We start from the raw sequence: 12,461 nt of genomic DNA, 5'->3' as shown, positions 1-12,461 counted from the left end.
CAAGATGAACATGAGTTGTCAATGTGATGAAGTGATCAACATGGTTAACCACACTTTATCATGCACTATCAGATGCATGACAAACAGGTCCAGGGAAGTGATGCTTCCCTTCTATGCAGCACTGGTCAGGTCACAGTTGGAATACCGTGTCCAGTTTTGGGAGCTGCACTTCAAGAGGGATGCAGAGAATCTTGAGAGGGTTCAGAGGAGGGCCACTCCTATGTCAGAGGCCTGCAAGCAAGGCCCTACGAGGAGAGACTGAGACACCTAGATCTCTTCAGCTTTCACAAGAGAAGGCTGAGAGGTGATTGTGTGGCTGCCTATAAATTCATCAGGGGAGGGCAGCAGGGAATAGGAGATACTCTATTTACTAGGGCACCCCCGAAGTAACTAGGAACAATGGCTACAAATTTATGGAGAGCAGATTTAAGTTGGACATTAGAAAGAACTTCTTCACAGTAAGGTTTGCCAGAATCTGAAATGGGCTTCCAAGGGAGGTGGTCCTCTCCCCTACCTTGTGGGTCTTCAAGAGGAGATTGGACAAGCACTCTTTCCCGCTCAAGGCGGGGGGTTGGACTCGATGATCTACTGAGGTCCCTTCTGACCCTAATATCTATTAATCTATGAATCATTGACTCATTTGGTGAGGTCTCCTTTTAATTTTGGTCACCTGCATTGCTTTCTGAGGTCTGGATGCTTCTCACAAGGCATCTTCTTTATGTTGTCGATGTTTTACCACCAGTCATGAACTAATTTCTCACTCACACTGTTAGGGTGACAGTATTTGGATCTCAGGGAGCATTGAATTTGCAGCTGAATAAAAGGCTATGACCTGTGGCCTAGTAAGCTGCTGACCACAAGACAAAGTGGTATGTTAAAAGTAATATTGCAAGACGCTTAGGCAAGCATTTTACTAACATTATAGTAGTGTTGTAAGATATATAGCTCATTGTGTAAAAGAAACAGGATGCAAACCATCGGCTATTGTTAGGAGATAAAGCAGATTTTGTTTAAAAATGCTTATGCTAAGCCATCAACTTGTTTATGCGAAGTAGCCATCTTAACTGTGTCAAACATTTTCTAAAAAAGCAGCAAGTGAGTTTGTAAATCTGTGTGCTGCAAATGAGGTGAAGTCTTAGGAATGTGAAGATAGTACAACCTAGGACTGAAAAACAGACTGGAATGTAAAAGACAACACGTAACTAGTAACAGAATCCAAAATAAACATATGCAAAAAGGTGAATAGCGATTGGTAAAGAAGCCACCAGAAGCTTCCAGGCTTTAGTCAAAGTCCACCCAAGTGACCGAAAGAAGTAAGATCAAGGTCTTAGATATACACACATAGTAAAAAGACATGTAAATACATGAAATACATGGGTAATTCTATGCTAATGAAACAAATAGTAAAGAGGCAGAGCTTAAGATGGGAAGAACTAAAGGTGGAATCTTTAGAACTAAAGGAGGGACAAAGGTGGGGTAAATGTTAATGAGCATAAACCAAGGTGTATAAATATGGAGAAAACTAATGTTTGCAGCTACTCCCCAGTTCCTTGGAGCTCGCGGAAAGCTGTCTCCATTTTGAATAAAGTTGTTAACGAGCAAGGTGTGCAGGTAACACGTTATGGCATCAATCCATTGTCTCAGTCATTAGATGTCACATGGAGTCAGTGTCTAACACACACCCTGCTGATGGGCTACAGAACTGTTGTTAGTATCAAGAGCAAAGCTGATAATTGGTTTGAATTTGGCATCGTATATTTCATTTGCTTTGTCAGCATCCTGAATACCATGTGGCATTTGGGGTACTGGTAATTAAGTTCATTTGGCCTTTGCTAAAATAGAGCCTATGTAATTAGTGCAACTGTGCCCCCTGTAATTACTGGGACCACTCCTCCTGTAATTAGTGCAGTTAGCATGACCACACCTCACACATCTGCAAAACTAGCAGTCTGTCAACATCAATTTAAAAGACAAAAATCAGACTTCAAAACCAGACTTATACACTGTGAAATACAGCAATTACAGGAATTTTCTGGAGGCCATAATCATTAGCAATATTACACTATACAATCTAAGCCAGTGGTTCTCAATCTGTTTAGACTCATTATATACAAGCTACCCCTCCATAGTGTCTGTTGTATTAAGCAGCACTCCATTTAAAGAAATAACTTATTTATTAGAATGCTTAACTCCTTGCAGAAGGTCTGGGCAGTAGAGGCAGGGGAACAGCCAGGCAAGGACTGAGCCTCAGATTGCACTTATCTGTTTAATCTCCTCATACCTCATGGCAACCTTCAAAGGATCTCACAGCACCCCTGGGTGCCCTTGGTGAGAATCACTGATCTAAGCTCTTACAGAAAATTCAGGAGTTGAAGATCACTACATATTCTTCTATTCCTGGATTACTGGCAATTTTTTTCCTGCACTTTTTGAACAGGTTGGGAAACTATGAATAGATAGTTTATTTGTCTATCAGATACTTGAAGAAAATTGCAGCCTTAAAAGGGGAATTAGCAATATTAGAGCAAAAATTGCTGGAAATGTACTGAATCAATTAAAACCCATTTGAAGAACATGGGAAACTCCACATTTTTATGAAAAAAAATGTGCAATTTAGTCTCCCCACTCAATTTTACACTGTTCCTTACTTGATATGAAGCAGTTAGTTTCTTACCTGTGTCCCAACATAGGTCACAAAGTAATTGAGTGGGAATTTCATAAGCATGTTTGGGTTAGAATTAATGACCCGTTAACATGTTATATTCCTAAAGGCTAGGTACAGACATTCAAAAAGCCCAAGGTGGAATTAATCTAAGCTACATGGGTTTCTGTAAGTGATGTAATTTAGATCGGTAGCTAAAAGAACACACATTCACCCTTTGGTGAGGGGCATAATCTTAGACCAGGTTCCATCATATTTAAACTACTCTCTGCACCAAACTTCTGTTCTGTTCAGATACAGACTGGTTTCTGATCACTTGTCCCAGTAAAAGTGTAACGTCGATACTTGGCCAAAGAGACTGAAGTGCTGGAGGAACAGCACAATACTCCCCACAGATTCATGACAAACTGTCACAGGGTGTATGGCCCTGTGACAGTCCATAATTAGTCAATAGGGCTGGTCTTCATAAAAGCCAACAAAAGCTCAGCTGCTAGAAAGAGCTGCAAAGAGTAGGAAGCCTCCAACAACTTTTCTACAATGCAAGAGAAAGAACCCAGTTTGTACAACTCCAGCAAGTGGCCGGCAGCACATCAATCCATACTATGGACAGCAGTACATGAAGGAAGGAAGAGATCAGGTGACTCGCCTGAATATCTAGACTCAGACATGATTCTGCAAAATGAAATCCTGTAGGGAGCAGGTAGGCCCAAAAATTAATTCAAATTGAGGGATAGGCATGCAGGTCCTGAACCTGTGCCACACATCCATTTATAAATTGGGGGGGGAGGGGGAACCACAATGAAACCCTGAATAAAAATCCAGAAGTCTTGTAGCTGGAATGGTATTTGATACATGGGCCAGTGAATTAGCCCAGCCACCTAAAGCATTATATACTAAAAAATAGGAATCCCCAAATTGTAGCAGTTGCCACTGAGAATACAGCTGTTCTTGTAGCAGCAGAAATGGTATGACCCACCCATGGATCATTTATTTTGGAAGCTTAGAAATTATGGTAGGGGCAGAAATTTAGACTGTATACCATTTTGCTTTTCCATTAAAAAAAATAAGACCACACAATTTATGCCTCCAACAGGAGAAGCACTCTAGTGTGCAACACTATCCTTTAAACAAACACTGAACCTTCCCAACCTCATCACCAGAAACAAACTTCCTACAGCCCAAAACACAACAAATAGATCTAGACCACGCCAGGACAAGGAATGTAAAACCTGCCAACACAACTCCACCACCCCCACAATTACTATCCACCACAACAGAACCATCACCATTCCCAGATCTTATACCTGCACCTCCAGAAATGTAATACATCTCATCCAGTGTGTGAAATGCCTCAATGGAAAATATGTAAGAGAAACCAAACAACAACTGCACACCAGAATGAACACACACTGTAAATCTATCAAAGACAAGAATACCCAATTACCTGTGGGGCACATTTCTCACAAGAAAACCACTCTCTCTCCAGTATCTCAGTTCTAATCCTCAAAAGGAATTTACAAAATGCCTTTCACGGATGAGCCTATGAACTTCACTTCATCAACCTACTGGATACAAAAAATCATGGACTAAATATAGACATTGGATTTATGACAAATTATAACCTGCCTAACATACGACTCCCCAGGTAAAACCCCCACTTTTTACCAACTATTCTCATTCCCTTCCCCCTACCCTCCTGTCTCCCATCCTTTGACTAAAGCTACATTCATTCTCCCAGCTCCCCCACCCACCTGTCTCTCACCTACTGACCAGTTCAATTTACATTTTAAGTAACTGACTTTCTTGCATATTTACTAATCTCTGGCTGCTTTACCACTCCATCCAGGAAGAGCACAAACCATCTGCAGATACTTCCTCAGCCTGGTGTTTGCACCCAAAAGCTTGCTAAGAATAATTTTTCCAATTATTTGAGTTGGTCTAATAAAAGATATTGGATTTACCCAAAGAACTTTGTCTACCTATGTCCTCAGACCAACACAGCTACAAGCTACACCCTGATACAAATATATGAAACACACAGATCAGGTCCAAAAGTCTGAAGAGATAAAGCAGAGCCAAGTGGTCAAGACAGTAACTGACTTTAGTCTGGAAAGCAAGTTACTACTCACAGAACTACCAAGCAATCCCCATAATTCTTACTGATTTCAGTGAGAAAAATAATTGAACTAGTTATTATTCATTATCAGTAGTAGTATTTAATAAGAAGCATGTTAGTACTTCCATGAGCATAAGACAGGAAGGATCTAGAGGGTGCAGCAATGTAAACACCCCCCCCACCTTTTTACTGCCACTGATGTGCCCCTGGCTGAGCTGACATCCAGAACAGCTGCTCCCTGAAGCATACAGCCAGAGAAGTTCTAGAGCTGTGTGGGTACCTTTAAGAGTGTAAGTTGTTACATTTGCCTGGGGATTGCAGAAGGCACCAGCAGATTTGTAGGCTAAGTACACTGTCGAAATAAACAAGCTTTATCGTTTTGTAAGTTTAACTCCTTGGTCTTTTGAGAATAACACATGGTACCAGGAGTCAGGTGCGAAGAAAGACAGAAAAATGGAGCATCTCAGAATTCCAGAGGAGTTAAAACTGTCCAGAAATGCAGCAGAAAACTAGAAGAAATTTCAAGCAGAGCATCACCATACACATGACAGCCAGTGTAGCTACAGAGAAGGAAAATCCACTCAAGGTAGCTTTGTTTTGTTTTGTTTTTAAAATATAGCAGGCCCAGAAACTCTCTCTCTCGATAACAGCCTACAATTGTCAGAAGCAGAAGAGAAGAGCCACGGCACAGTAAAAAAAAAAAAAAAAAGTTGGAGGAATATTGTATACCAGAACAAAATTAAACCTTTGAATGGTATAATTTCCACATGAGTAGCAAAAAGAATGCAAGACAATAGAGGAGTTTGTCTTCAGACTGCTGAGCCAAACATGCAACTTTGGAGACCTAAGAGTCCACCACCAGAGACCAAACAGTATTAGATATAATGGATACAAGCCTCAGGAAAAGACTGTTAGAGGATCCTGAGCTTAATTTGCAAAAGGCAGTTAAAATGTGTTTTAACTGTAGGTTGACCTAAACTGCCAATGTTAGTATATTATGGGGCTGTGTCACATGTAAGATGTGTGGATAGCTTTTTAAAGAGTGTTATTTATAAGTTGTTACATTTGCCCAGGGATTGCAGGAGTGAACTGCGGATCTGCAGGCTAAGTAGGCTCTCTGAATAAACAAGTTTTATCATTTTATAAGTTTAACTCCTTGGCTTTGAGAATAACACAGGGGATCCCCCCTGCTCCTGGGCCAGCTGGGGACAACGGCAGCAGTGAAGGTTGGGGGCAGGTCGCACCCTTCACGTGCCCAGCTCCCGCATGTCCCCAGCCATGCCTTACCCCTAGCCCCCTACAGGTTGGAGAATGGTGTGCTGCATCCGCCTTTAGAAAATCAACAATATGCCCATGGAGCCATGCTAATTCCACTGTGTTGAATTTTCTTAATGAGAATGTTAAAATTCATCTATCATGAAACAGCAAGATGGATCACTAAACTTAGTGCGATAACTGGTTCTTACATCTTAGAAAGCCACGCTAAAACATTCCACTAAAAGAAAAAAAAAAAAAGGAAGAAAGGAAGGATTGATGGAAAGACAGGAAAACTGAAAGAGAGACTGACTTTTTAACTACTTTATTCAGGGGTTCAGAGTACAAAAAGTTGGCCCCTCTGGGGTCCAGGTCCAATATATGAAGCAAAGACAAACAAATTACCATCAAACCAGGAGCACCATGTCATTGCATTCATAACATCACACCATAACAGACACCTTTGCTGTACAGGCAGTCCTCGACTTACAACGCTTTGAGTTACAACATGTTGCACTTACAACGTTTCTAAATTGACACCCTGTTTCAACTTTCTGACGACAGTTTCAACTTTACGACGCTTGATCTGATGTGACGCCATGCCAGCAAACGAGTTCGCTGTGTCGCCCATTTCCCTGGAGAACATCTGTCCAAACTTGCTTGGATACTTTCTTTAAAAAAGCAGACAAGACTCCAGAAAAACCTGCAGCCAAGAACCCTTCAAAAAGTCCAACCAAGAGCCCTTCAAAAAGTCCAGTGAAGTCACCTCAAAGTCCTTCCAAATAAATATGATTGCTATTTACAATATAGTTACATTAATGTATTTATATTACTCATCTATAATTGATCGAGTACAACATTCTGGGGTATTTTTGGTGAAAATAGGGCATCAGGCCTTGGTTCAGGAACCAATCCCCCTTCTATAACAGTCTTTCTTATGAGAAAATTGGTTCCAAGTTGCAACGTTTCAACTTAAGACATGGTTTTCAGGAACCAGTTATGTCATAAACAAACAATTCCTACCCTGCTCTATCCAATCATACATGTCCCCAAGACCGGTCATGACATCAGAGCGCATATTGAAGACATCTGTCCTCCATGTGGCAGAGCACTCCCTGAAGGGCCCAGTGTGCCACAAAGGCAGTCATCGCCTGCTGGAGCACAGCATGCTCAAACTCCAGCAAGAGGTATACCTGTACCAGGAGGCCAAAAAGCCACAGGGCATCATCTGAGAAAGTCCTGGCAAGCCAGTTGTGGTGGCTTCTGAGGACAGCCGTCTTGGCCTGACCCAGTAGAAAGTTGGTCAGGCAGATGATACCCCGCTCAGCAGCCCAGTACGGGTAGGAGCACATGTAGGTAGTCTCTGAGAGGCTCCTGCCCAGTGCCTGCAGTGGTGGCCTGAGGGCAACAAAGAGTGGCCGCAGGTAGGGACAGTTAAAGAAGGCATGAAACAGGTTCTCCTGAATGCCCCTAGGGCAGAAGGGGCAGGCCACCAAAGCGGCTGAGTCAAAGTGGGACGCAAACGTGCCAGTGGCTAGGATGCCATGCAGCAACCACCACAGCAGGTCACCAGTCTCCTTTGTGGTTAGCGGCTTATACCATGTGCGCCAAGCTGGGTGGGCCAGTGGGAAATCTGGCAGCCCCAGGCACTGTTGCCACACTGTATTGGGGCAGCCCATCAGCATCTGGGCATGGCGGACATGAACCACTCAGGCAGATAGGCTTCTATGTGACTGAAAGCAAAGGGGCAATCCATGTCACTGTCAGGAGGCACAGGGAGCATCAGAAGGGACCTGAGTAGATCATCAACTCATGGCAGAAAAGAGTACTGGAGTCAAATGACCCCAGCAAGGTGTTCATCCAGCCTCCTCTTACAGACCCCCAGAGTAGGAGCCAGCACCACTTCTCTTGGAAGTTGGTTGCAGATCCTAGCCGCCCTGACCATGAAGTAGTGCTTCCTGATATCTAGCCTAACTCTACCCTCTGTCAGCTTCTGACCGTTATTTCTAGTCACTCCTGCAATGGTGCAGTTCAAGTCCCCACCTACAAGGAGCAGATCACCATCCTCACTAGCATTGCACAGGAGGGTAGCCAAGGTCGTGAAGAAAGCAAACCTCTCCTGGCCATAAGTGGGTATGTAGACTTTGATGAGTAGCAGGTAGTGTTGTGCTAGGGTGACACAGACAGTCAGCAGGTGGCCAGGGACAACCTCCCGTGCCACCACCACATCATGCTGTAGTTGTGGAGATAGGAGAGTCGTGACCCCGGCACTAAGTTTGGTGCCATGGCTCACGAACAAGTGGCCTCACCAGGCTGCATGCCAAGCCACCTGGTTGACACCATCGGAATGAATCTCCTGGAGGAAAGTGACAGCCAGCCGTTTCTGACACAAGAGCTCCAAGGCAGCCTCCCACTTCTCCAGAGCTCAAAACCCATTGATGTTAAAAGTGCCAATGGTCCTGGCTGCCTTCGATCTGGATATGGGAGAGGAAGTGCGAGGTAAGGTGTAGGTGGAAGAACAAGCACCAAGAGCAGAGTAAAAAAATAGAGACAGGTCAGCGAAGGCCTATCATGCCCTACTCTACTCTAGGGACCCGCTCCGCCCCCAGCCCCACTCATCTCTCACCCACTGTACGAGCTTCTCCAGACAGTAAGCTACGTGCCAAGTGCCTAGATCCAGTTGCATAAGTTTGGCCACAGCTCTGGCAGCCTTGACAAAGAGCTTAGGATCTGCACGCCACTGGGTGATGAGCCCCGCTACATTTTTCTGCCCTTTGGTCTGTTTCAAAAGGCCAGGAGACCCCCATAGTCCGGGCCAACCCGGGGGGGGGGGTCTGCCAACACGGGCTGGACATTTCCAAAACAAGCATGGCGAGGCTGCCCCCCAAGTAGGAGCTCACCCACAAATGCAGTGTCTACACCCTCAGTGTCTAGCTACATCAGATTCATCACATCGTCTAGGTCAAGGACTGGCTCCAAGAGAGTGATCCCCACCTTCTTGGGGGAGAGAGGCCATCCTGCTCCCAAGGTCACTTTTGACACTGAGAAAGCTGGATCTCCATCTCACTAGCTTCTTCATCCAATATGGTACACTGGGACACAACCAAGAGGTTAGGAGACTCCTCTGCCGCCCCCGGGTCAGGCCTCTGGAAGAGAGGCATTCTGCATAACTTTTACTTCCACCTGATTCCAGAAGCTTGGAGACAGGCGAGGGGTTGGCAACCCCCACTGTCATCTCCCCCACCTCCAAGTCATTCCTGTCCGTGGTCACGTGCAACAGGGTTGCTGGCATAACAGTTGAAATGGGGTTAAGCTCCCCAGCAGGCCCCACCCCAGGCACCAGCAGAGGAGGGTCCTGATGGGCATAGGGTGTCCTAAGAGGCCCCCTTCACCTTCCTCTCTTTGTTCTTCTCCCTGAGGAGCATGAAAACCTGCCTTTGAAAAGACAGGACAGGACATGCTTCAGCTTTGGGTCCTTGCTTCCTATTGTCAGTCAGCAAAAGGGACTCATAGGAACCCCACAGGGGGACCCCAGTTGGTCACACGTGGGGGCATGTTGGAAATCACCACCCTCACTGCCTAGGTGTCTAAGGGTGTGACAAGATACTGTATGCCCATGATGTCCAGGCACTCCGCGCACACCCTGTTGACCAGGGTAGACATGCTCAGGTAAATCACTGGGAGAATGTTAACATGACCAGCATAACGTATGCTACACTGTCCCAGGAGACCAACTACAGCACCTACGTAGACCTTGACCCCGACATAGGGAGGGGTGTGAACCCTCAAGCCATGGTTAAGGGGAAGGTCTTGAGAGGCATCTCCATGCCAGCTGCTGGGTGTAGGAGCAGCCATTCCTGCTACAACAGGGTTAATTTCAAAAGTTAAAGCTAAGAAAATGAAAAGAGATGTGTATATTAACTACAGAGATAAGTGTCTGGAAATGTGGCCATAAAAGCAAAAAGCAGGGGGGTGTGCCCAAAGCCGGAAGGGAGGGGTGAGGGAAGGGAAAGCTGAGAAGGAGTTAAGAGAGAGAAGGGGATAATTTGCACCCCTTAAAAAACAACAGATAAATAAGATAACTCCCTGTGGCAGACAGATAAAAATGAAAATATAAAAGAAAAAGAAACAGTAATGGAAAACAAACTGTGAAAGTAGCAACTTGCAGACAAAAAAAACAGAAGTGAAGGGGGAGGGGACAGAGAGCAGAGAAAAACAAGAAAAAAACCTGCAAAAATGCAAGGAAAAAAATCAGAAAGGGAGATGAACAGAAACAAGAGCCTTTAGACAGGTGGGAGTCAGAAAAGAAAAGAGATGGGAAACCAGGGAGCCTTACACTCAGGATGGCCCCACACAGCTCCAAGAGAGCTTGATCTGGAACATCCAAAGCAGAAGGAAGGAAGAAAAGAAAAACTGCATCACTACAAAAGAATAAATTTCCAAAAGAGATTAATATTACCTGTAATAAGTGTACAGGTGAAAAACTGGAGTTTACACTTCAACGGTGTAAGTTTTTAAATAGAAATGTGCTACCATACTACTTTACTGCAATTCCTCAGTAATTTAATTAAATTGGCAATAAAATATAAATGTCAACGTAAATGCATTTTCAACTGGAAACTAAACATTGAGGGAGAAAATTTAGCTACAAAAAGTAAGATTGTGTGTTCTGACACAAAGATGATTTTGATTTTAGTTTTAATCTACGTGTTGAAATCTGCAAAGAGTTATTCACAAAAGACTATTAATACAGAAAGCAAACCTGAAAAGCAGTAAGTTTAAACCCCCCACTTTGGCACACTGAGTGGCAATTTCCCTCGTCAGGTTGAAAGTTCACTTGAAATCTCTTATTCTAGTATTAGATGCACAAATCCAAATCTCCAACTAAAGCAAAAGCTAAAAATCCTCAGGAGTAAGAATACCACCCATCACTATTGCAACTGTGGTTTATTCTGCAATGTCTAAACAAAATAAACATTCTAACTAATTTAGCTGATCCAAGGCAAAGACTTTTTGGGGAATATTTTTATTGGATGAATACAATGCAAGCAAAAGCCTGTCTGTCTAACTGTAGCCCAGCCAGGCAGTTGGTCCAATAAAAATATCACCTCCAAAAATCCTGTGCCTCAACTATTTCCTGAAGCATCATAGCTACAACATCACTCTAACACTTAGCTGATTTATTTATGACTCTAACTTAAGACATTTTGCTTCTAGTAGCAATGAAAAGAAAATGCAGCTTAGAACAGTGAAACTGGATTTCGTTCTACCAGGATCAACAGAATTATAAACTAAATTCCAGTTACAGAATCAATCTCTTACATCTGTGCAAGTTCACTGTAGGTACTCACAGGTTGCCATTACAGTTCTGACTCTGAGAATAATGGCATTAAAGAAGTGTATGTAATGCACTGAACAATATAAAGTATGTATGTCCCTTTGTACTCTATCTACATAAAATGAGAGCCTGTTACAGAGTCTGGTTCTCCAGGGTTTTTGTTTGTATTTAAAGAACCCCTGGGCTTTGATACTGAAAGGTCCCTCAATTCAAATCCACATTCTTTTAGCCAAGATGGTGACCATTACCAATAGTAATGATACAACCCATAGACTAGGGACAGACATTCAAAAAGTCTGACCCTGAATAGATTAAATCTTTGCAAGTTAGTCTAACCTTACCAGGCTAAATCACTTTGTAACTGCACAGACCAGACATCCCAGAAATGCAGGCATATGCCTGCAGTGGCTCAGGCTAAAAGCCAAGGGGTGCTAGAGCAGCCCTCCATTCCCTTGTATAATACTGAGCTGAAGGGGATGTAGCCAGGCTCCACAGGACACTGAGTAGCCCAGTAGAAAATTGATAACAGTGTTTATCAGCCCGCACCTCAGTGTTTATCACGCCATTAAGAAAACAGAGGGACATTACCAGCTGCCCATTGATTCTGCCTGTTGATTCAGCATGGACCATAGCCAACATGTGGTCTGCTAGCTAATACACAGACACTTCTCCACAAGGCAGAGGGGAGGGGGAATTCCTGCTTAGCAGAGAGTGGGGGGGAGGGTAAGCAGCCCACAGTCCATGCCAGAGCTGCAGCCAGGGAGAAAAGGGGAGGGACCAGCCCTGCTGTGGAGCAGAGAGCCCCGCCCAGCCAGAGAGCATGCCAAGATGCTGGGGGAGTCTGGTTTATCTTAAACCAGCAAGGGGTCTGGGACAGACATGGCATAAACCGGTCTGAGCCAAAGTAGTTAAGTCTACATTCAACCAGGTTTATCTCAAATGTCGGTCCCTAGCCATATTGATTTCCAGATTCCCAGCTGAGCTGGCAAAAATGCCAGGAGCTAGGGGTAAATGAAGAACTGCATGACACTAAAGACAAACTTTACTCTGAAGTAGAAACATAGAAATAAAAGATGGTGGTCACATTATTT

At 43.9% G+C, this 12,461-nt stretch overlaps 1 long non-coding RNA gene across 1 annotated transcript; it reads right to left on the bottom strand.

Moving 5' to 3' along the window:
• Positions 1 to 8,709: 8,709 nt before the first annotated feature.
• On the bottom strand, positions 8,710 to 12,239 carry LOC109307978. The gene is made up of 3 exons (XR_002100425.1): positions 12,228 to 12,239; positions 9,100 to 9,105; positions 8,710 to 8,811 (listed from the first exon to the last, which is right to left on the bottom strand). It is a non-coding gene; the product is annotated as an uncharacterized LOC109307978 (long non-coding RNA).
• Positions 12,240 to 12,461: the final 222 nt, after the last annotated feature.

The sequence above is a fragment of the Crocodylus porosus genome, unplaced genomic scaffold (genome assembly GCF_001723895.1).
Source record: "Crocodylus porosus isolate Cpor-Errol unplaced genomic scaffold, CroPor_comp1, whole genome shotgun sequence".
In the NCBI taxonomy this organism is placed as follows: domain Eukaryota; kingdom Metazoa; phylum Chordata; order Crocodylia; family Crocodylidae; genus Crocodylus; species Crocodylus porosus.
Note: the sequence above shows the minus strand (reverse complement) of the source record. Positions and strands in the feature narration are given on the sequence as shown.